We start from the raw sequence: 27,226 nt of genomic DNA, 5'->3' as shown, positions 1-27,226 counted from the left end.
ATCATAAAATCATAATCAGAGCGGTTAAACGCCTTTTGGTGAGCATGCGAGAAGATGTAATGTACCGACGATTGATGAAGTGGCAATTTTAATTCTTGGCGATCAGTTTCAATTCCGCGATATTGTACTTCATCGTAGAAATGAACAATTACAGCGTGTTTCGGAGCTTCCTCGCAGTTACGACGCATTACAATATCCAATTCTACATTGGAAAGGTTATGATGGTTACCGCTAGCTACCGCCAAGCTCCCAAAAATTTCAGAGTTGCTTTATATTTATCCTTTCTCATTCTCAGTGTTTTTTTCAACTGTTTTTTCTTTGTAAATTACAAACATATCTTTACCATTTCTATATTCTTATACTAGTCTATTTTCATTACCTTTCTCTTAAAAATTACTTTCATTTTCAAAAACTGTCAGGTAAAAAGCGAATCCGAACGTTTTGTCTCTTTCTGGCTTTGCGATGGGCTCTCCCATGGAAATTACGCGGGACTGACGGCTAGAGTTGTTGACACTGTCAATGATGGGGAGAAGGGCGTACGTTGGTCATGCATTAAATGCAGATCAGAACTATAGAAATGATCTCTTAAATATGAGCGGAGGTGGTGTCTTGCTAGCTGTACATTCTTCAATTCCATCTGAAGATGTTAATTTAGCCATCGAGTTTAAATACATCCGAATTCTAAAAGAAGATATTAACCTTCGACCTTTGGTGACATTGAAAAAAAATTACTACAAAAAATGATCAACCAACTGTGTTTAGGAAGTCACCACAAAATTGCAACAACGGAAATTTATTGCATTTGTGCTACTGCAATCCATAGTATTGAAGGAAAAAAATTACTTAAATTGAGCAACCTTGGTTAACGTTTCAAGGGTATACCAACTACAGCTATATAGCAGCGGTTCTTGAGAAGCCGCATTAAAATAACAATAAGGTTAAAACACCGGAGCTTTATGTTATTACATCTTTGTGTTATGGCAATTTACATAAAACGGTGAAGTACAGTAAACTAAGCCGAAATTAAATGAGACTACCTTGGATGACATCTGAAGGGTAATGAACTTAATTTTGCAACAAACGAAAGGGAACTTCTAGCTATTATATGGGCATTAAAAAACCTTAGATATTACCTGTATGGTGTAAGCCACTTAAACATTTTTACCGACCACCAACCATTAACGTTTGCAGTTTCAGATAGAAATCCAAATGCGAAACTAAAGCGTTGGAAGGCGTTTGTCGATGAGCACAATGCGAAACTGCATTATAAACCAGGAAAAGAAAATAATGTTGCTGATGCTTTGTCGCGACAACAGGTTAACATGTTGGAACAAAACTCAAATTCCTACTGTGCAACTATGCATAGCGAACAGTCATTGAGTTATACCATTCCGACGGTTGAAAAACCTGTAAATTGCTTCAAAAATCAGATTATTATTGAAGAGTCTGACAATCCATCTATACGGACTTTCATTATATTTGGAAACAGAACAAGACATGTAATTCAATTTCGTGACAAAAACACTCTCTTAGGTACTATTCAAGACCTTGTCAATACCAACGTAGTGAACGCAATTCATTGCAGCTTGCCTATTCTAGCCTACATCCAACATGATATAGTAAAATTATTCCCAAATACCAAGTTTAAATATGCCAGGAAATTTGTGACCGATATTTTTGACCCAAATGACCAACTTGAAATCATAATAACAGAACATAACCGGGCTCACCGCGCCGCACAGGAAATCGTACAACAAATTTTGAATGATTACTTTTTTCCAAAACTGGAAAAGCGAGCAAAAGAAGCGGTCGGAAACTGCAAAATCTGTTCAAGATCCAAATATAATAGACGTCATCAAAAGCATATAATAGCAAAAACACCAATCCCAGCAATTTTAGGAGAAATCCTTCACGTTGATATTTTTTCCACAGATTCTAAATATTTTCTAACTTGTTTGGACAAGTTTTCCAAATTTGCGGTTGTGCAAACTATACCATCCAGAGCAATTGTTGACATTAAGCCCCAACTCATACAACTTTTGAACATATTTCCTAACGCTAAGGTTCTTTATTGCGATAATGAGAAGTCTTTAAATTCGAATACCGTCAGATACCTTCTTGCCAACAGTTTCGGTATTGAAGTTGCTAATGCTCCACCTCTCCACAGTACATCTAATGGGCAAGTGGAGCGGTTTCACAGTACATTGATAGAGATTGCCAGATGCATGAAATTGGAAAGGGCTATTGACGACACACAGGATTTAATTTTATTGTCGACCATCGAATACAATAAAACAATTCATTCGGTAACTAACAAAAGGCCAATAGACATATTTCAACCTACGGCCGACGACACAAATATAAGCAAGGAAGTATCGGCACGTTTAAGACGCGCACAGCAAATAGATCTAGAAACCCACAACAAGGGTAGGGTAGAACGCTCATTTAAAGCGGGCGACAAAGTTATGGTAAAGAGAAATACCAGACTTGGCAACAAATTAACCCCCCTTTACGAAGAACAGACAATAGAAAAAGATTTGGGAACTACGGTTCTTATTAAAGGGAGGGTGGTCCATAAAGACAATTTGAAATAGGTCTGAATTGTATCCGAATTACAATCATATTTGATTTAACATAAATGTAAACATAGTCGAGAAAAACTCATTCTAATGACGAATAAATTAGTTTTTTTGTTATTTGAATTATAGATATGTAAAGGAAACAACACTAACATTTAAAAATAAATTATCTATCAAAGCATTTATCGAAAAACAACTTGTTCAGGAATAAATTCTTTTTAACAATTTTGTTACAACAAAATTTCATTCGAATTATTATCTAAATCAAAACGTATTGGAATAATGCCCAACTATAAATTTAAGAAAATAAGTAAAATGATGCTTCATAATTTGAGTTAATCCGGCATGAGTCCGTAGCAAAGATTTCGAATGACCGTAAACTGAGCATTTCACGAAGTTTAACTTTTATAAATACATATAAGATTTTGTACTCAACAATTCAGTTTTGAAAGATATATGTATGTAACGTAAGCAATATTTATGTATGTAATCTAGTATGTAAGAAAAATAGTACGAAACCTTTACCGCTTACTGCTAAGGAAACAGCTAAAGGTAATATGGCACGAGTTTGCCAATCAAAAACATTATGCAGGAAATTCCTTCTTACCGCCACCATTGGTTGACTACTATGCATTAAATCTTCTAACCGAACTGAGCCGCTCCTCTTGCAGTAACATTCTCTCCGAGGAGGGATTTCAAGCACAATTTAATGATGTGGTATAAAGTACATTAATTGTGAAGATATACCAAAATACAAGAAATCCCGGTCACAATGACCACCCATATAGTTCGATCTGCTTTCTGATGCACTCTATAGCATCACGAGTACAATACATAACGCCATCACCTTGACTTGCAGTGTAGGAGTAGGTGATGCACTCTTTAACATCACGAGTAGAACACTTCGCGACATCAACATCACTTGCAATGTAAGAATAAGTGATGCACAGTTTGACGTCACGAGTACAACACTGCGTCATCATCATCACTTGCAATGTAAGATTAAGTGATACACAATTTAACATCACTAGTACAATACTTAACAGCATAGCCATCTCTCGCAATGTAAGAGTGGGTTATTGCTGGGAGAGCTATCTGTTTGTATGATAACGGCCATTTCTTATTGGAATTCTTTCTCATTATGATAATAATGTTCACCGAATAGAGTATAATGTTTGCGGTGAACAACGTTGACTTCTGGGAGAGTATAATGCATGGTAGAATAGAGTAAGCTAGCGGTAACCTCAGTATTTTTGTATAATGTTTGTTTCATAGCGAAAACCAGTTTCTTGTTACAGCAGAGAGCAAGTAAGCGGTAGGCCAATTCTTATTGGAATTCTTTCTGATCAGATTTTGGTTGCAATTTGAATGTGAAGGTCGTGCGCTACGATATATGTAGTATTAGTATCAGTAGACCCTGTCTGAATTAATAAATAAAACTATTTAAAAAATTAAATAAAATACTTTAATTTATATGCACCATATTTCACTGTTACAATCAGTCAATTCGATGATAAAGCCCACGGACTCAATGATTGTTTTAGGCGACTTTAACCTGCCACATATATCTTGGAATACCGTTGATCACAACATTGTCCCCGTATCATCCAAGATGCATAACAATGACTTTTTGGATGGAATTACTGATCTTTACCTTAATCAGATCAACTTCTTTCCGAATAAGTATGGAAAATTCTTAGACTTAGCATTTGTTGACGACATATCTAAATTCTCTATAAATCGGTGTGAACCTCTTGTTTTGCCAGAAGACGTTTACTACCCTTCTCTTGAGATAACTTACGAAATCATAAGCAACGAAGTCGGCTGCACCAACAAAACACGTGTCTCTACGAGATGCTTTGATTTTTCCAAAACTAATTTCAACAATTAAAATAAAGAGCTTTCTGAGATAACGTGGCCTTGATATAAAGAGGATGTAGAGCAAAACGTTTTACGTTTTAATAAAACCATATATACTTTATTTGAAAAACATGTGCCCAAACGCACATGCTCGTACACTGAACCAGTGCATTCCTGGTTTACTAAAGATTTAAAAGCTTTAAAAAATAAGAAATCACGTTTATTCAAATTATATAAGAGAACCGGTTTATATTCTGATTATGCACAGTACGATATTTTCCGTCATAAGTATTTTGAACTTAATAAAAAGTGTTATAAAGCTTACATATGTAAAATTAAAAGAAGTAGTATTTGCAATCCGAAGTCTTTTTATGATTTCGTAAATTTTAAAGGCAGAACTAACGGGTTTCCTTCTGCCATGAAGTTTAGAAATAGCATTTCCAGCGACGATCAAAAGATTGCAAACTTCTTCGCTCAATTCTTTCACTCTATTTACTCAGCTGTGGTTGATTCATCACCTACAAATTATACGTATGAGCTCCATTCTAGTAACTCAATATATGCCCCACATTTGTTGCCTGAAGATGTTCTACTACATCTAAAGACCCTAAAAGAATCCTTCAAATACGGTCCCGATTTGATCCCAACATGTTTTCTTTCATGTGCGGAATACATTTACCAGCCCCTTACTGATCTGTTTAACCTCTCTTTAAAAAATGGCATTTTCCCGACGTCTTGGAAGGAATCTTTTCTTATCCCACTCCATAAAAAAGCAAGCAAGTCGTCTGTTGAAAATTATCGTGGAATAGCAAAGCTCTCCGCTATCCCTAAGCTTTTCGAAGCAATCGTTACTAATCACCTTACATTTTCGATTTCTACATTGATAGATAGTTCTCAGCATGGCTTTTGTAGAGCCAAATCAACCACAACCAATTTGCTTGAATTTACAACTCACGTCTTTAATGGGTTTAGAAAAAATCATCATACCGACGTTATATACTCTGATTTCAGCAAAGCATTCGACAAAGTACGCCACTCATTACTTGTTTATAAACTCGAATTGCTTGGTTTTCAACCTGGCCTAACTCGCTGGATCTCCTCCTATCTTTTCGGTAGAACTCAAAGAGTCATTTTTAAAAACATTTGTTCGAATGTCATCGATGTTCCCTCCGGTGTGCTCCTCAGGGCAGCCATCTCGGTCCTATTCTGTTTTTGATCTTTATAAACGATGTTTCCACAACTATAAAATATTCTAAAATTGTAATGTATGCCGACGACGTAAATCTTTTTAAGTCATACGCGCCAGTTGAAGAATGTTCTGTACTCCAGGCGGATTTAAATCGTTTAGTTACTTGGTGTGCTGTGAATTTTATGCCTCTCAACATAGAAAAATGTAAATCCATGTGTTTTTCACGTGGGAACATACAGCCAGCTTCCTACACAATTAATGGCCAAACTCTGGAAAGCGTTAATGTTTTTGTCGACTTGGAAGTTACAATGAATTGCAAACTTAGTTTCAACCCTCATATTAATGCCACAGTCAATATTTATTTATTTTTATTTATTTATTTAGTTTTAGCATTTGTGAAAAGATGGGTAAAAGAGTTTAGTGATCCTTACGTTACAAAAACCCTTTTTACATCATTGGTGAGGCCGATATTAGAATATGGATCGATAATTTGGAATCCGCGTTATGAAGTTCATGTGGATAGACTAGAATCAATTCAAAAACAGTTTTTACTTTTCGAGTTGAGAAATCTTCAATGGGACTCCTGCTTACACTCATCGATTAAAACTAATAAATCTTCCTACCCTTGCAAGTCGTAGAGAAATTCTAGGTGTACTATTTATGGCTAGACTTTTAAATGGATCGATTTCAAGCCCATTTCTTTTGAACGAAGTAAACTTGAATGTTCCATTACGAGTTTCAAAGCATTATAAACCTATAATTCTTAAACATTGCAGAAGCAATTTCCAACTAAACGAACCTTTTCTATGTTTGTGTGAAGATTACAACTCTCACTCGAGACTAATTGATGTTTCGGACTCGCTCTTTGCCATAAAAAAGACGGTTCTATCTTCTCTTAATAATTAAAAAATTATATTTATACTTTTAGTCTATTGTATTTTGTGAATCTATATTTCTCAGCTGATGAGTCTCTCTGTAGCTGAGCGGTTTTAAATCTCGGCGCTTAAGAAGTCACTGCCTCTCAAAGACAAGGTAACAAAAAAAATTATAAATAACACATAAATAAGAATTAGGATACAAACAAAAAAAAAAAAGTATCTATGTATGAAATAACAAAAAAAAAAAACAAAAACAGGATTAGCCTGGTTTCATCGGGCCACTTGAGGGCAGTGCGCTGCCACAACATCCGAGAAAAAAATATACCAATGATAGATCAAAGAACCGGTAAATAATATACTAATTATATTAATCAGATATTAAATAAAAAATTAATTTAAAATCGAATGAACATATTTTTACAGGTCGAGATGTTCAAAAGAAAGTTAGTGCAATTAATTATTATTCTTATCGACGGATGATTCGTGCACAAGAACAAAATTACATTCTGAGATGTGGTAAACTTTTTCACCAATACATTGTAGACATGTATGCAAAAATTGAAACTGAACGTCTCAGTTTCATCCGATTCCATCAAGCCAAATTGCGATCTGAAGAGTACATACATTTGCAAGATGCAATTGCGAATGATGCAAATGTGATTGATATTGGACGTCTGACGATATTACCATATTCTTATATTGGTATTCCACGCCACATGCACTAATATGCACAAGATGCTATGTCATATATTCGAAAATATGGCCGACCAGATCTTTTCATCACTTTTACATGTAATCCGATGTGGAACGATATAAAAAATAATTTGTTCGACGGTCAGTCACCAACAGATCGACACGATGTTACAGCACGTGTATTCCGGCAAAAATTGAAGGAACTGTTGCATTTATTTGTGAAATTAAGCGTTTTTGGAAAGGTACAATGTTGGATGTACTCGATTGAATGGCAAAAAAGAGGTTTGCCACACGCACACATATTGATATGGCTGGTACGTAAAATAACACCGGACGACATTGACAGCGTCATATCAGCCGAAATACCAGATCAAACCATCGATCCAGAATTATTTGAAGTGGTAACAAAAAACATGATTCACGGTCCATGCGATGAAATAAATATGAATTGACCGATGGAAAATGTTCAAAGCGGTATCCGAGAGCATTAATTTCCGATACCATGACAGGCAATGACGGATATCCATTGTATCGACGTCGATCATTTGAAAATAATGGTGAAACCGCGATAATAAGAGTGCGCAATCAAGACATCGAAGTTGACAATCGCTGGGTCGTGCCATATTCACCGATACTGTCAAAAGTTTTTCAGGCTCACATAAATGATGAGTAATGTAACTCAGTAAAGTCTATCAAATGCATTTGTAAATATGTGCATAAAGGAAGTAATATAGCTAGTTTTAGAGTAGATGGTGAAAATAGAAACGATGAAATCACTCAATATCAAATGTGGCGATACATAAGCAGTAATGAAGCAGTTTGGCCTACCTTTTCGTTTCCTTTGCACGAAAGACATCCTGTTGTTGTCCATTTGACAGTTCATCTGGAGAATGGTCAACGAGTTTATTTCTATACTGAGAATGTACAGCAGAGAGCAGCACAACCACCAGCAACTACTTTAACTGCTTTTTTTCAATTGTGTGAAATCGATATATGTTGATATACCGCAATATTACACCTGGAAAGCATCATCGAAAAAGTTCCAACGGCGTAAACAAGGAACACCAGTTGATGGTCATCCTGGTATTTTCCATACAGATGCTTTGGGCAGGATGTATACGGTACATCCCAACAATGCTGAATGTTTCTATTTGCGAATGTTGTTGGTAAACGTTCGAGGACCAAAATCATTTCAGGATTTAAGAACAGTTCACGGTCATTTTTGTCAGACATATCGGGAAGCATGTCAGCTCTTGCATTTGTTAAAAGATGACACTCATTGGGATGCAACACTTCATGATGCATCGATTTCATCTCATCCACAGCAAATACGAATGCTATTTACGATTATAATATCAACATCCATGCATTCGATTCCAATTCAATTGTGGAATTAATATAGAGATTACATGACTGAAGATATTTAAATTCGGATGCTATTATTTGACCGAGAGTTGCAGAGTGAACAACAATTCGATTGTGACGATTTACGTACATTTGTTCAATCCAACATCACCAAATTGAACAATCAACAAAAGGATATATATGACAAAATCATGCAAGCTGTTTCTGATAACACTGGTGGATTATACTTTTTGGATGCACCTGGTGGCACCGGAAAAACATTTGTGATTTCATTGATTTTAGCAACTATTGGTTCGCAACAGAAAAATGCTTTGGCACTCGCTTCTTCTGGAATTGCTGCAACTTCATTGGATGTACGACAAACAGATCATTCAGCTTTAAAATTGCCATTAAATATACAGGTCCAACCTGTAACATATCCAAAAATTCAGCGATGGCAAAAGTCTTGCAACAAGCAGCGGTCATTATATGGGATGAGATTTACGCGGAAACCGAAGGATTTTTGGCGGTGTTTTAATTTTATTGTCAGGTGACTTTCGACAAACTTTGCCCGTTATTCCACGATCAACACCGGCAGATGAGATCAATGCATGTTTGAAGTCTTCCCTTTTGTGGCGATACGTGAAAAAATTAACATTACACATAAACATGCGTGTTCAGTTGCACAATGATCAGTCTGCAGAGCAGTTCTCGAAGCAATTGTTAGAGATCGGAAATGGCAAAATTCCAATCGACAAAACAAATGGTTTAATTACATTGCCAAATAATTTTTTTACAATTATCCAATCAAAAAGAGGAATTGGTTTGCTGGGTAGAGCTTTTATTGTCGTTTTAAATCAGTGCACTTTGTTGTTTTTGTGTTACTTTGACGCGTTTCGACGCTTACTGCGTCATCCTCAGAAAGCTGTTTTATTTGAAAACTAGCAGACCCGCTGATGGATTGCCTGCGGAGCTTTTCAAGTACGGCGGCAAGGAGTTGGTAAGGCGCATGCAGCAGCTTCTTAGCAAAATATGGGCGGACGAGTGCATGCCCGACGGTTGGAATCTAAGTGTTCTTTTCCCAGTCCACAAGAAGGGGGATACTGCAAAATGCACCAACTATCGTGGAATCAGCCTTCTTAATAACGCATATAAGGCCCTTTCAAGTATATTGTGCAAAAGATTGAAGCCCACCGTGAGCCGGCTGATTGGACCTTATTAGTGCGGCTTCAGACCTGGTAAATCTACCATCGACCAGATTTTCACAATGCGCCAAAACTTGGAAAAAACCGTGAAAAGCGAATCGACACACATTACCTCTTCGTCGACTTTAAAGCCGCCTTCGACAGCATGAAAAGGAGCTGCCTATATGCCGCTATGTCTGAATTTGGTTTCCCCGCAAAACTTATACAGCTGTGCAAAATGACGTTGAGCAACACCATCAGCTCAGTCAGAATTGGAAAGGTCCTCTCCGAGCCGTTCGAAACTAAACGAGGTTTCAGACAGGGTGACCCCCTATCCTGCGATTTCTTTAATTTGATGCTGGAGAAAATTATACTAGCTGCAGAACTTAACCGCACTGGAACAATATACTATAAAAGCGTGTAATTACTGGCATATGCTGATGACATTGATATCATTGGCCTAAACACCCGTATTGTTAGTTCTGCTTACTCCAAACTGGAAAAAAAGCGGTAACCTGCTGACATCTAGCAAAGAGTGAGCGCATACGCGCATTGGCAAGCACGCTACTGTTGGCAGCCATAATTTCGAAATAGTAAAAGACTTCGTTTATTTGGGAACCAGCATAAACACTAGCAACAACATCAGCACTGAAATCCCGCGAAGAATCAATTTTGCCAATAAATGCTACTTTGGACTAGGCAGGCAATTGAAAAGTAAATACCTCTCGCGGCGAACGAAAATCATACTCTACAAGTTACTTATCGTACCCGTCCTGCTATATGGGCCAGACGCATGAACCATGACAACAGCAGATGAAGCGGCTTTGGGAGTGTTCGAGAGAAAAGTTCTTCGAAAGATTTATGGACCTCTACGCGTTGGCGATGGCGAGTACCGAAGAAGATTTAATGATGAGCTGTACGAGGTATACGCAGACATCAACATAGTCCAGCGAATTAAAACGCAGCGGCTGCGCTGGCTAGGCCATGTTATGCGAATGAAAGATGATGCTCCGGCCAAGAAAGTTTTTCTATCGGAACCCGCCTATGGAAGCAGAGGTAGAGGGTGGCCCCGAATCCGTTGGAAGGACCAGGTGGAAAACGATTTAAACTCCCTTGGTGTGGCCAATTGGCGCCGGTTGGCGGAGCAAAGGAGCGACTGGCGCGCCTTGTTGGACGGCCATAACCGTTTAGACGGTTAAGCGCCAATTAAGTAAGTAAGTAAGCAGACGCGGCAGACGTTGTTCTGCTTTAAATTTGGCCTATCTGCATAAATTTTAATAAGTTTTTTCCGTCTAACTCTGCCCTACCCCTCTACACTTTTTCCTAATATTTTATTCACTCCTCCCTCCGTCTTTTTCGCTTCATCTCCATCTTCGTCCCATTCTATCTCTTTATCAGTCTCCTTCTCTCTTTTCTCAACTCTCAAGTTTTTCTCCTTCATCTCTCATTGCCAGCCCCAGAGGGTGGTATGTATTTTGTTCCAGTCCCATTCCAAGTCTCAGTCGAGTACCGAAGAAGATTTAATGATGAGCTGTACGAGCTATACGCAGACATCAACATAGTCCAGCGAATTAAAACGCAGCGGCTGCGCGGGCTAGGCCATGTTATGCGAATGAAAGATGATGCTCCGGCCAATAAAGTTTTTCTATCGGAACCCGCCTATGGAAGCAGAGGTAGAGGGTGGCCCCCCATCCGTTGGAAGGATCATGTGGAAGATGATTTAAACTCACTTGTTGTGACCAATTGGCGCCGGTTGGCGGAGCGAAGGAACGATTGGCGCGCCTTGTTGGACGGCCATAACCGTTTAGACGGTTAAGCGCCAATTAAGTAAGTAAGTAAGCAGACCCGGCAGACGTTGTTCTGCCCTAAATTTGGCCTATCTGCATACATTTTAATAAGCTTTTTCCGTCTAACTCTGCCCTACCCCTATACACTTTTTCTTAATATTTTTATTCACCCCTCCCTCCGTCTTTTTCGCTTCATCACCATCTTCGTCTCATTCTATCTCTTTCTAAGTCTCCTTCCCTCTTTTCTCTTCTCTCAAGTTTTTCTTCTTCTTCTTCATCTCTTATTGCCAGTCCCAGAGGGTGGTATGTATTTTGTTCCAGTCCCATTCCGAGTCTCAGTCTCAGTCCCAGTCCTAGTCCTAATCCCAGTCCGTCTCTGGTATACTTCCCGGAAAAAAGCATAGTTAATACTAATATAGGCAAACTTATATACGAAATTTCACGCAAATCGAATAGGACGTATGTAAATAGGTGGGTAATATTAATTCTTGTCTTTATTTCGGCTTCGCATGCATATTTATCAGTTTTGCCAGGTTGATGCGACTAAATCGAATATCAATATGAACTTTAGAGCTCTCAGCAACAGCTTTCATTTGATATCCATAATACACACACATTCTAGGGGTATCCGGATCCATGTTTTGGCCTATATCTCGAGACCCTATTCACTCAGCGGTGTAAAACTTACTCTGTACTCTAGCACACATCAACAGCTTCAATTTGATACCCATAATATAAAAACCCATCCTAGGTGTACCCGGGTCCACGTTTTGGGCTATATCTCGATACCCTACCTTCCCAGTTGTATGAAAATTATACTGTACTATAGCACCCATCAAAAGCTTTCATTTGATATCCATATTGTATAAACACATTCGAGGGGTATCCGGGTCCACGTTTTGGCCTATATCTCGAGACCCTAGTCACCCAGGGGTATAAAAATGATCCTGTAATATAGCACTCATCAACAGCTTTCATCTGATATCCATACTGTATAAACATATTCTAGGGATACCCGGGTCCACGGTTTGATCTCAAGATCTTAAACACGTAGCGAAAAAAAAGGTAGACGTTGGCCGATTCTCAGACCTACCCAATATGCTCACAAAATTTCATGAGAATCGGTTCAGCCGTTTCGGAGGAGTTAAGCCTCTAACACCGTGACAGAAGAATTATATATATTAGATATAACAAATATATAAAAATTAACTACTTTTTCCAACATTAACATGAAAATTCAATCTTAACAATTATTATTTTCATTGATTATTTAACTAATTATAATATCACAGTATAAATACAAACAAATATATTTAACGAATTTACTGCAATTCCTATTATTTGCAACCTTCTGCTATTGTTCGAATCACTAAACTGTTGAATAAATAACTCCAATATTCAATAATAAAAAATGACCTTTATTAAAGTACTTCTCAATAACACTACTATTGCTCGCCAGATAGCGTCTTAAATCAAACTGATTGTCGCGCCTCTACTGTTGGTGCCTTTTATACTCTGTGATTTCTCGTTCGCATACTTTTAGGCGCTTCCAGAATTCACTTAGTTATTGCTATAAAATTATAACTACAGATGCACGTGTATAGCTTCTCATATGCGCGTGTATTTGTGAGCGACACTTCCAGAATTATAATTGCCTGCTTTTGGCAATTAATTAGTTAGATATAGATATCCTAGATAAAATTAAGGATACTCACGAGACCATAGCAGCCTCCATGATAAAAACCAAGCTCAAGGGAACAGCTAGAAACCTTTTGAGCACTAAAAATTCAATACTAGCAATAAAGCAAAAGTTCAGTTCAGCAATTAAAGGTGAATCTGTAGAAGTTTTGACGGCGGAACTCCTAAACATCCAACAGCGCAGTAAAACAGCTAACCAGTACACTGCCGAAATCGAAAAATTAACAAAATCGTTGGAGGGTGCTTACATATCTGGCGGTCTTGCGCCTGATGTGGCAACAAAATGTGCCACACAATCAGCTGTAAAAGCCATGTGTTAGAACTCGGCTAATGAAAGAGTTAAACAAATAATGCAAGCAGGAACGTTCACATCTATGAATGAGGCTATTTCAAAATTCACGAGTAGCTGTACTGAAATCACGGGTAACCCAAATACAGTGTTACGCCTGATGCGCTCACAAGGTAATTTCCAGGGTAACTCCCGAAGAAGCTACCAAAATAGTAATTATCGAGGTAACCAAAACCGAAGATATTACAGTAATGCTAACAGATATAATAATAGTAATAGAAAAAATAATAATTTCTCAAGACGCTATTTTGGAGGTCAGTCAAGATCTAATCAGAATAACACGATCAATCTCCGTAATATAAACCAAGAGGAAAATCAGCAAACTCCACTCCAACAGTAAACTCCAACGGTAATAAAGTATGTACATTCAACTTGCATCTAAATAGCTACATATCTTCCAATACCACTCTAAATAAATCAACTTCAACGTTCCTGATAGATATAGGAGCGGATATCTAAATAATAAAGAAGGGTCAAATTGACAGTACTGTCACAATAAATAACTCACAGATCACAGATTTAAAAGGTATTGGCCGAGGCATAAAAAGCACACTTGGAACAGTAAAAGCAGATCTAACAGATGATAGTCTTTTAATAGGACACACATTTCACATAGTAGAAGACAATTTCCCAATCCCATGTGATGGAATTTTGTGACTCGACTTCATTAAAAAATATAATTGCATTTTAGATTATAATAAAAATGGGGACAGCCTAATACTACGACCATCCCAGCAAAAATGCTTGGAGTAATTGTAAAAAGGAGCACTCATTTGTTGGTCCATTAGGAGCAAGAAAAAATTTTTGTGTGTTCGTTACCGTTCGATACTTTTCGTTGTGCCGCCAAACTGCTGATTGCGATCGCGGTGTCATTATGTGTTCGGTTTTTGGTGAAGTAACACCGTACGCTTAGGCCTTATTGTTTTAAAACAAAGAAAAAACTAGAACCTAATACAAAATTAACGAAAATTTAAATAATGTATACTTTATATTCAAAGCGTAATTTTAAGCGCCTTGTAAAGAAAGAAATTAATAGGCATAATGAAGGTGACGCTTTGACGAGTGAACCGCTTGAGAAGCCCCCATTTGCAAATCCTGCCTTCGCTGCAGATGCAAATTGTGAAATAGCTGCTCCAGATGCAAATCCTGAAATAGCTCAGGTATGAAATGAAAAGTATTTCCAAAAACCTGGCGGTATGGGTTGTAAAAAACCAAATCACCCAAAAAGCGTGTAGTGAACTCCTTAGCATATTAAATAATGGAGGTCTATAAGTTCTTATATGCAAGCAAACCCTATTGGGAACTCATTGCAATAATGAACTTTCAATCTTTGATATGCAGCCAGGGGAATACTTTCATTTTGGAATTAGTAAAGCTTTGCAGTTACTTGATGTTAATTTATTTCAAGTGAAAATATAAAAATTGATATATTTGTGGATAGGATTCCAATCGCAAAAGTTCTTCAAAGACATTGTTGGGCGTGGTACATTAAGCGAAATCATGTATTTAATACTAATGGTCAATAATTGTAACCACAATCATACTTTTGCATACTAGTTATACCTAAGTACACATCATACTTTGAATACTGGTTATACCTATGTACACATCATATTTTTGCATAATAACTATACCTATGTACATTTACCTTTTCATACATCTCAAGTAAGAGAGTACAATTTTCATACAGTTAGAGAGCAATCTAGCAGTATCATGTCATGAAATGTTAAATTGTAAGAATCATAGTTGTACTTGAACAAGCAAATAAAGAAGTCACAAAATTTAATTATCGTCGTTTTTACTTCTGCTTGCTTCACTCGCGTCATTGGCGACCGTGACAGGACTTTTATTAAGTGTCCAAAAAAGTCAAAATTTATAGTTTTCGTGATTTAACATACGATCAACGTCATTAAATCGAATTTTTAAACAAATTGTAATTTGACCAAACATTTCACTGAAGCGGTAAAATCAACAAACGTACTTATGTACATGGGCGAGCAGCTAACAACAAGCAACATTTACACCGTTCATCAAGTCTGGTGTTAAGCAAATCAAAGGGCGTAAGATTAAGCACATATAAATTGTAAGATATTACCAATATACAAACATATGTATTAGTAATCATATTATTATTATTTATTTGCTTATTACTGTGCTTAAAGTAAAATAGACGGTATAGTTCAATTGTTAGCACCCACCCAACATACAATACTCTCGTAATAATTTTTTGCAAAAACTTCGTTTGGTAACGTTTTCTGCATCAGCGTGGAAAGCCAATCGAAGGTCAACCGCAGCAACAGTGTTTCGTACCCTTATTTAGCATTTCTGTCGCTTACAAGGTAAAAATCTGGCAGTGAATCTCAATCGCCGTTAGTTTCTTATACTGTAGTCGCACTTGTTGGTTTTTGCTGGTCAATTCAATTATTAAGCCTTTGCGCGTCCACTTTAACTTGTAATACGATGGCGGGAGAAGACGAAGAACAATTATCGTCGCTCAAACAGCAACGATCCACTATGAAACGGAATATTAGCAATATGAAGGCCAAAATAGACAAGTTAGGGGAAACAACGGACCCCACAATTTTAGAATGTCACCTTCAAATCCTTGAGTCCTATTTTAAGCAACAATGCCATATTCAGGGACAAATTGAAAAACTTAGTGCAACAGACAGTGCCAGGAGTGATATCGAGGAGAGTTATATTACCGCAAAGGCAAAGATTATGCAATTGCTAAATAGCATTCGTCGTGCGAGTGCAGCAGAAACAAGTTTTTTAAATACATCGACTACACTCAGTACATTACATCATACCCGTCTCCCTGCTCAAAAATTGCCTAAATTTGACGGCAAATATGCCGAGTATAAAAGATTTTCGCTTACGTTTTCTAACCTCGTCGACAAAGACCCTACAATTCCAACAATTGACAAATTCAATTATTTGTTGGGTTGCCTCTCAGGTCAGGCATTGTCAGTTGTGGGGCAGTATCAAATCACTGAAGACAACTACACTAAAGCCCTAAAACGTTTGAAGGATCGCTTTGATAATAACACTTTAATCTTTCGCGACTACATTTCAACTTTGTTTAATATTTCACCCATGCAGAATGCAGATTCTAACTCGTTACGTCTCATCATTGATAAGGTTTCAGCTATACGTGCATCACTATTATCGTTGGGTTCAGAAACTGAAATTCTGAGTTCTGTTCTCATTCACATCGTTCTTTCAAAAGTAGACAAGGGTTCTCAAGCATCCTATGAGGAAAAACAAGACTATGACTCGCTTCCAACTTGGGAAGCATGTTATAAAATTTTAAATAGGAGATGCCAATTTTTAGAGAGTCATGCAAAACCCACGGAGTCTACTGAGCATAATCGTGACTCGAAACAAAGGTTGCATTCAAAAAAGGCTTCACACACATTTGTGAATTCTCATTCAACATGTGCTTATTGTCAAACAGCAGAACACACATTGGGAAATTGTACCTCGTTTTTAGCTCTTCCTGTGTCAAGTAGATTTGAATTTGTGAAGCGTTCAGGTCTTTGCATAAATTGTTTGCGAAAAGGCCACTCTGTAGCAAAATGCCCTTCCAAATTTAAATGTCGAGTTTGTAAAGGCATGCATCATACACACTTACATATATTTTCACCGAGTTCCGATGCAAAGCCTAGCACTGCTCAGCAGTCTTCTGAGTCAAATCCACCAGTCGCTATGGTGATACGATCACAAAAAAGAGCTATTATCCCAACAGCCATAATTCTAATGAAAGACAGTTTTGGGATTTTCCAAACCGTTCGGGCTCTGTTAGACTCTTGTTCCGAAGTAAACTTTATTACTGAAGAAACCGCTAAACGCTTGCAGCTGAAGCGACAAACATCGAATCAGGAAATCTCCGGAATCGGTGACGTTCAAACAACGTTAAAGCATGCAGTATATGCTACATTTCGCTCTCGTTTTTCAACTTTTTAACGTTCTACACAGTTTGCGGTAACTAAGAAAATATCGTCAATGCAGCCTAGCGAATATATTTTTTCAAAAAATTGGACTATTCCCGAAGGAATTAATCTTGCTGATCCATTGTTTTACAAACCTCAAAAAATCGATGTACTGATTAGCAGTGAGGTCTTCTTTGATATTTTGCGCGGAGAAAAGGTAACTCTAGGCAACGGTTTGCCTTTTTTAGTCAACATTTCTCTAGGATGGGTTGTAGGCGGACAATGTGAACAACCAATAACTCAGCCATTAACGTGCAATGTGGTGAGAGAAGTGGAATCTGTCGAGTCATTACTGCGCAAATTCTGGGAAGTAGAAGAGACTACTTTGCTGCCACCGCAACTATCCGAAGAAGAGAAAGCATGGGAAGAACATTTTCAATCTAATATTTTTGTACACTCCGACGGCCGATTGCAAGTGCGCCTACCATTTAAGGAATCTCCAGCAGCCCTTGGAAATTCCATTGACGGTGCGCGTAAAAGATTTTTTGCACTTGAACGCCACCTCTATCTCAATCCTAGGCTTCATCAGTCGTACTGCGAATTCATGGCAGAGTATCAAACTTTAGGTCACATGACAGCAGTTTCAGATACTCAGCTTGATAGTCTACATTACGTTATACCTCACCATTGCGTGCTACGCCCCGAAAGTACCACAACAAAGCTAAGGGTGGTATTCGACGCTTCAATGCGTACTTCGTCGAATAAAGCATTAAATGAAATTTTAATGGTTGGACCAACCATTCAGCAAGAACTGATTTTAACCTTATTAACATTTCGTCTGCATCGGTACGCACTCACAGCCGATATAGTAAAAATGTATCGACAGTTTCTTGTTGAAGAAAACGATCGAAACTTCCAACTAATCTTATAGAGAGAAACTGCAAGTGCTCCCCTGCAATTATTTCAACTAAACACAGTAACCTACGGCATGTCATCTGCACCATTTTTAGCCATACGCTGTTTAGCCCACCTTGCTGAAATGTATGGGAATCGCTACCCAGTCGGAGCAAGAGTGTTGAGAGAGGATCTTTACGTTGACGACCTATTGACTGGAGCCAACAGTGTAAAGGAGTTGCTAGAGATACAAGACGAAATTACTACTTTACTGGCACATGCTGGTCTACAGCTTGCGAAATGGAATTCAAATTGCCCACAACTAATCGAAAAATCCGCAGAAGAAATTCAGATAAAAGTAAGTGATGACAATGTTACCAAAGCGTTGGGTATGGTATGGAAACCTATGAGGGACGAAATCTGCTTTAGCTTTGAATCCAATGAATGCTCTATTGCAACCAAACGAACAATCTTGTCAACTGTAGCAAAAATTTACGATGTTTTGGGTTTGCTAAGTCCTATTACAATTCGTTGCAATATTTTACTTCAGGAGCTATGGATACAACACATGGATTGGGATGAACCACTCACACAGGATCTGTACTCAATGTGGTTGCAAATAAAAAATGATTTAAATTACATAAATGGTATACGAGTTCCGCGTTATGTATTCACGTGTCTTCAGGACAGTCGTCAAATACATGGGTTCGCAGATGCCTCATCTCGCGCATATGGGTGCGCCATTTACATTCGCCAATCATTCGCCGGAACTTTTAAAACCACTCTTCTCATCGCCAAGTCAAAAGTGGCACCAATTAAGGCTATATCCATACCTCGATTGGAGTTATGTGCAGCTGCGCTCCTCAGTAGGACATGGACAAAAATAAAGTGTAAGGTTTTGAAATACGTAAAAAACATTTATTTTTGGACAGATTCCAAAATCGTTTTACAGTGGTTGAAAATGCATTCTTCCACTTTGACTTAGCCAATCGTATTTCTGAGTTACAAGACAATACAGCAGGAGTTGAATGGAGACATGTCCCTACAAAAGACAACCCAGCAGACATGGTTTCTCGCGGCCACAGCGCGTCAGAACTTGCCAGTACTATATGGTTTACAGGTCCAAGTTTTTTGCAAAAGGAAGCGAAGAACTGGCCTCCAGTCGAAAATCAAACTGAAACACAAACAGATCTCGAGCGCAGGCGAAAAATCGCATTCACATGCAACACAAGTAGTAGTACTGTGGACATTATTCAAAACATAATTGAAAACACTTCTTCGTTCTTCAAAATTTTAAGAATTGTTTCCTTTGTATATCGCACCTTCAACAAATTTCCTCCAAATCGTCATATTAACCCGAAAACCGTGATACACATTCCAGCCACCGAATTGGATTATATCTTTTGGATAATAGTATCTGATATACAACGAATTCATTTTAGCACTGAGATAAATTGCCTTAAATCTGGCGGTATTCTCAAATCGGATCTCCAACGTCTTTCACCGTTTCTACAACCAATAAGCACACACGGCAACGTCAGATTTATTCTAAGAGTCGGCGGACGACTGAAAAATGCTGAAGTTCCCTATGATTGTAAGCATCCCGCACTTTTACCCAAATCACATAGATTTACTCATCTTTATATTGAATATTTGCACCGTAGCAATCTTCATGCCGGACCGAAAGTATTGCTTTGGTTACTGCGTCAACGAATTTGGATCGTGAATGGACGCGAAATCGTTCGCAAGGTTGTGCGCAAGTGTACGCACTGCTTTCATTACAAGCCCAAGGTTATCGGTCAAATAATGGGTGACCTTCCTGCAGATCGTGTTAAGGCTCAACGACCATTTTTTGTATCAGGAGTGGATTTTTGCGGCCCATTTCTCACATCTTATCGCTTACGAGGCAAGCCACCCTACAAAACTTACGCTGCCATATTTGTGTGTTTTTCATCGAAAGCTGTTCACATCGAATTGGTTTCAGATTTGTCAACCAATTCCTTTTTGCTTTGTCTTAAGCGCTTCATTGGTCGACGCGGCATCCCTTCACGTCTATTTTGTGACAATGCAACTAATTTCGTTGGCGCTAGCTCGCGACTTAAGGAGTTTACTGAAAAATACTTAAATGACACGGCGTTGAACGAAGTGATCAGCTACAGTAACGAAATTGGGATTGACTTTCGATTCATACCCCCACGGGCACCCCACTTTGGAGGACTTTGGGAAGCTGCTGTGAAGTCAGCTAAAACATTGTTGCTTAAGAATTTCGTTCAAGCTAATCTTACGTACGAAGAACTTCAAACTCTTTTCATCGAAATCGAAGCTGTGCTGAATTCTCGCCCGCTTACTCCGGTCTCAAATGATCCAAACGATACTGAGGCAATTACGCCTGCTCATTTCCTGATTGGAACGTCACTAAAGGCTTTGCCTGATATGCAGTTCGATGTAGATAAAAATATTTCATACTTAACATATTTTCAACGAATTACTTATATAAAAAATCAATTTTGGAAGCAGTGGACCCGTGATTATTTGTATACACTACAACAAAAAGGGAAATGGACCAAAGCTGAGCCAAATATAAAGATCGGGCAATTGGTGCTCGTGCAGGAAGATAACCTTCCCCCACAGCAATGGCTATTAGCTCGAGTTATCAGCGTAATTCCAGGGAAAGACGGCAAGGTGCGGGTAGCTGACGTACGCACGACTAAAGGTACAATTCGACGCGCTATCCATCGACTAGCCCCACTACCGGAAACCGAAGACGTTTGAAAGGGAGCCCTTTCAACGGAGGGAGTATGTTGGGCGTGGTACATTAAGCGAAATCATGTATTTAATACTAATGGTCAATAATTGTAACCACAATCATACTTTTGCATACTAGTTATACCTAAGTACACATCATACTTTGCATACTGGTTATACCTATGTACACATCATATTTTTGCATACTAACTATACCTATGTACATTTACCTTTTCATACATCTCAAGTAAGAGAGTACAATTTTCATACAGTTAGAGAGCAATCTAGCAGTATCATGTCATGAAATGTTAAATTGTAAGAATCATAGTTGTACTTGAACAAGCAAATAAAGAAGTCACAAAATTTAATTATCGTCGTTTTTACTTCTGCTTGCTTCACTCGCGTCAGATATTGTGGCCAATTTTGGGTGGACTACCCGGACGAGAAAGTCCATTTTTAAAAGGTAGTTACATTGGCCCTTCAAAACCCAAAGACGTGCGACATTTTTTGAGTGAATTCACCAAAGAATATTGTGACATTAAGAACCATGGTGTGTTAATCGGCGAAAAGTTGTGCAGCCTTGAAATAAGGCATTTTATATGCGACACTCCTGCTCGATCTTTTCTTACTGGAACGGTTGACCACACCTCCGCTGTAGGGTGTTCGAAATGTGAGCAGATAGCCTTCTATAAAAATAAGCGCTTAAATTATAGTACTAATATAGCAACAACAAGAAGTGATGAAGACTTTAGAATGCGGAAAAATTTATCGTTTCATCCACCCTTGTTTCAAAATGAAATACATCCCTTAGAAACGTTGGGAATTCGAATGATTTCCCAGTTTTCACTGGATGTTATGCATTTTCTTGACCTTGGAGTCACAAAAAACATGTTGTTGCTTATACTTAAAGGAAAGCATAACAAGTCAAGGCTTACTGCCTCACAAAAGTTGCAGCTAAATAGGCGTATGATCTGTGTTTCGAAAAATACCCCAAAAGAATTTTCGCGAAAAGCTAGAATTTTTGATGAAATCCATAGATGGAAGGCAACAGAATTTCGTCAAATAATTCTTTATACAGGCATTTTAGTATTTAAAGGGATATTAGATAAAGATATATATGAACTTTTCTCTTACTTCACATTGCATATCGTTTAGTTTCTTGCCCGGCAAAGAGTGAGGCAAACTTGGAGTGCGTTCAGCATTTAATTGAGGCTTTTGTTTCCGATTTTGCAATGGTTTTTGGTACCCACAGAGTTAGCTACAATGTTCATAACTTATTGCATTTAAAAGATTGTGTTCAAAACTATGGTATTGCCGACAACTACTCAGCTTATAAGTTTGAGAGCTTTCTGCAAACATTAAAAAGGGCTGTGAAAAAGCTTCTAAAATTGGGCAGCAAATAAATAACAGAATACTGGAAAGAGTTTTGCACAAGCCACCTAAAGTTCCCGATTTCGTTTTTGTAGGAAAACCCGGCAAAGACGTTGTGTATTCTAAGTACAAATTCGATCAAATCATACTATCCGTGAAGTCGCCTGACAGATATTGTTTTAATAGAAATATGGTTCCAATAAAAATAACTGGCTTTTTATTTAATGAGGGTTCTGAATGCGTAAGAGGAAACATTTTTACAGATCCAGTTAGTTTTTTCGATTATCCTCTTAACTCATTGTTTAGGCAGGATGCCTAACTTTTCCGTATCTGATTGCGATCCCCACAATGCAACTCTGCAAATCGATACGCGTTTTAATTTATAACCACCCACACCATCACCGCCACATGCATGTGCATGCATGTACATGCACGTGTATGTGTGCTTTTTGTCAGCACTCATGCATATGCACGTCGGGGTTGATGTGTGGGTGCCTTTCCCCTCCAAAACGGAGGATTTTGCGGGTCAACGGTTGTAGCTTTCAATACAACCGGCCTCTTGGATTCTAACAGCCAACGCGTACACGTCTGCCGCCAGCGATCTCTGCAGTTTTTCGACACTACAGTTAGGTAATATTATAATCAATTTATTTTAATATCTACAAATAAAATCACAGCTATTATAACGAGAAATCTCGTCTATTTGCTTATTTTCTATTCCATACACCTATTCCCCCTGAGATCGACCCCGGTGCGCCAACCTACCTCCAGGAGCACGCGCACCCCGGCCGAACCATTTGGTCCATCTTCACCAGGAATTTGGAACACAGTACCTATATACAGTCCACATCCGTACAAAAACATTATATGCACGCTTGGTTATACACTTTGGTGGTAAAATTATTGTGGTGATACTCAACAATTCTGATAAACACGTTTGGTGATACACTACAACAACATCTTGCAAAAACACTGAGCAAGCGACAGCCAGCGAAAGCCACTGCAACACATCAAGTCATCGTGTCACATCAGCACCATACAAATCACCAAAAAGTTCAAAGTAAGTGCAATATTTCTTGCCACATTTTTTTTTCGATTTAAATTTTCTTTTTGCATCACGTTAATTTCACTAGTTTCTTAATAAATTTTCGCACAAGATTTATTACACGTTTTTACACTTTTCGTCGAGTTCATACCAGCGCGAGCACTTATTATACAATACAATTTAACTTGGAAGTGGCGAGTGGCCCCCTTTATTTACACAAAAGACATTGGTGTTGCTTCCACCTGCTCCCTGTTTTACGGCACATATAATCTGCAAAGTCAGACAAAAATAAACAAATTAAAAGTAATAATCAATTTTGCGTAATTTTAGTAGTTGTTGGTTGGGTGATTCGCTCAGGTTTTCAAGTTTTATATCCCTTGATTAATTCGCTTTCCACTTTTCAACCATGAACATGGACTCCTACATTAGATTGCCGATCGAATAATCGAATTCGAGGCCGATTTTAATGATATCAATGCGGCTCTGCACACTTTACACACTCTTGCAATACAGCAAAAAGAGTTGCAAGCTAAGTGGGAAAAAGCAGAGAACGCCCTAGAGGAGTTGCTTGGCTCTGACACGCTAGACGCAAAGATAATTGCAGCGGTCAAATTCAAGCATAAAGCGGCATATGCCGTATTCCTGAGATGCATGTCGAACATGGCTGAAATGCAAACTAAATTGGAGGAGGAAAAAGATAGGGCAGTCAAACCTGAGGGAGAACGCGTGCGCGAACACAGTATCCGTCTGCCAGCCTGCGATACTGAGGTATTCAAGGGCGACTACCTATCTTGGCCAACGTTTCGTGACCTGTTCACGGCCATCTACAAAAACAACAGTCGCCTAAGCCCGGTAGAAAAGTTGTTCCACTTAACCAAAAAACCCAAGGTGAGGCAAAGGACATTGTCAAGAAATGTCCTTTGACAAATGAAGGCTTCGAAACAGCCTGGAAAAACCTATGTGAGAGGTACGAGAATAAGCGGATTCTCGTAAACACACAACTACAAATTTTGTTTAATCTAAAAAAGATAGATAGCGAGTGCGGCAGCTCAATCAAAACCTTACAGCGCGACATAAGTAATTGTTTAGCATCCTTAAAAACACATCAGATTGACGTTTCAAATTGGGATGCGATTATTACTTATTTATGTTCGACAAAATTACCTGAAAATACGTTGGCTCTATGGGAGCAGAGCATTGACCACAAAACTGACATATCTAAGTGGGAGGATATGCACAAATTCTTGTCAAATCGTTTTCAGACACTTGAAACCGTGTTTGGTTTTACAGGGAATGCCACTTCTAAAGTGCAAAAATCAAATGCGTCGCGCTAGTCGACAGAAACCCCTACAAAAAGACTTGGTGCTTTTCAAACAAAAGTATCCAAGCAACCAACAAAATCAATGCGTAAAATGTGCAAATCTACGGAGCACAGATTACGCAACTGTTCACGTTTTTGCGACTTAAACCCGGTAGAAAGGATTAAATTCGTCAAATCCACAAATGGCTGCCTGAATTGTTTATCCCCAGGACACACAGTGACGAGGTGCACCAGTTCGTACAACTGTTCCAAATGACACTCTCGTCAGCACACGCTCCTGCGTGCGGACACACTTCAGCAACCGGCGGTGCGCAACCCTTTCAAAGATGCGGATGATACCCCTCAACTTCGGTACAGGCACGGAAAAGACAGGAATCGGGACAACCACCTTCCTCTGCGAATCAGAATGTCAAATCTTGCCATGCCAATTCCAGCACAGGTGTGCTATTAGGAACTGCTCGCGTACACATTCACCATAATGGTACCGACTTCTTCGCGCGGGCATTAATTGATTCTGGGTCTGAATGTTCCTTTATAACTGAAAGACTGAAACGCAGAATCAATTTGCCAGCGAGGAAAATGCATGCCCATGTTTCAGGCATCACAAATGCGGTGTCAGCTCAGGTGAAAGAAGCATCCAACATCGAATTACGTTCACCAGTGTATCCCTGTTTCAGCCTGACTACACCCGTACTAGTTCTAGCGAAACTCACTGGGAATCTTCCATCCTGCCATATCAACGCAATGACTATGCAGGCATTCCCAGACTTGGTTTTGGCAGACAAGAGGTTCTACGTCAATGAAGACGTAGACCTCATACTTGGCGGAGACATATATACCCAAATTATAATGAGCGGTATAAAAAAGAATGTGCTAAACACACTTTTAGCCCAAGAGACAGTGTCCGGTTGGATACTAACCGGTCGTATCGAATCACCGAATCCAACGAAGGGCATTATGTCTTTTTACAACGAGGTTGCGTTAGACAACCAACTCAAAGCGTTCTGGGAGGTAGAAAATGTATCAAAAAATAAAATATTAAATGAAGAGGAAAGGTACTGCGAACATTATTTAAGGAAACAACGAAACGTGATGAAGATGGAAGATACACCGTATCACTACCATTCAGGCAGGATTACCCTAATAACATTAATTTGGGACCGTCCCTGAAACGCGCATGCTCTCAATTCTTTCGGAATGAGGGGCGACTAATAAAAAACCCAGATTTAGGTAACGAATATGTTCGAGTGTTGTCAGAATATGATACGCTCGGACATATGAGAAAATTAAAAAATAATATCCCATCCGACGATTCGGATCATTACTTCCTGCCCCAACACGCCATTATTAAAGCGGAAAGTACCACTACAAAGGTAAGCGTAGTATTCAATGCCTCGAGCCCTACGGACAACGGGAAGAGCCTAAATAATATTCTACTCCCAGGCCCAGTTCTACAAGCCGATTTACCCATACTTATCTTACGATGGAGACTATACCGCTTCGTATTCAATAGCGATATCGAAAAGATGTATCGTCAAATTTGGGTGAACGAAAATCACACCAAATTTCAATGCATTGTATATCGCACTTCCCCGAATGACCCTAATAGCCTCTACGAATTAAAGACGATTACCTTCGGAGTGAATCGCGCTCCATATCTCGCGAAAGGAACGCTCCTACAACTAGCAGACGACGTCTCAAGTTCACACCCTACAGCGGCTAGTATACTGCGAGAATACATGTATGTAGACGACGTGTTAGCGGGTGGACATACGATCACATCGACCATTAAAGCCAGAGATGAAATTCGTCAAGTCCTACACTCCGCGGGCTTTCCACTTCCCAAATGGACATCCAATTCAGAGGACATTCTAAGGGACATCCCCAAAGCAGACCTCCTCAGTGAAAACTTCCTGGCCTTCGAAGATACCAGTTCAGTTAAAGCATTAGGAATTCGATGGAATGCCCTCTCCGATTTATTTTATTTTAAAGCAGGGACGCTGGACAACCCGGAAAACATTACAAAGAGATCGATGCTATCAGCAATCGCCAAACTTTTTGATCCATTAGGGTGGCTGGCACCAATGGTCATTGTGGCAAAAATACTCATGCAGCGTATTTGGTTGGAAGGCACCGCTTGGGACGAACCAGTATCTACACGTACGCTGGAACGATGGAAAACCTTCACCGCCCAATACCATGAAATCGATAAAATCAGGATACCTAGAAGGGTCAACTTTTGACCAGGAACCGACATCGAGATCCATGGATTTTGTGACGCATCCGAGAAGGCTTATGCAGCAGCCGTTTACATGCGCGTGAAAACGGATAATGACATCGGGACAAACCTACTTCTA

The sequence above is a fragment of the Eurosta solidaginis genome, chromosome 1 (assembly GCF_040869045.1).
Source record: "Eurosta solidaginis isolate ZX-2024a chromosome 1, ASM4086904v1, whole genome shotgun sequence".
In the NCBI taxonomy this organism is placed as follows: domain Eukaryota; kingdom Metazoa; phylum Arthropoda; class Insecta; order Diptera; family Tephritidae; genus Eurosta; species Eurosta solidaginis.
The sequence above is the reverse complement of the archived record's forward strand: the minus strand, read 5'-3'. Positions refer to the sequence as shown.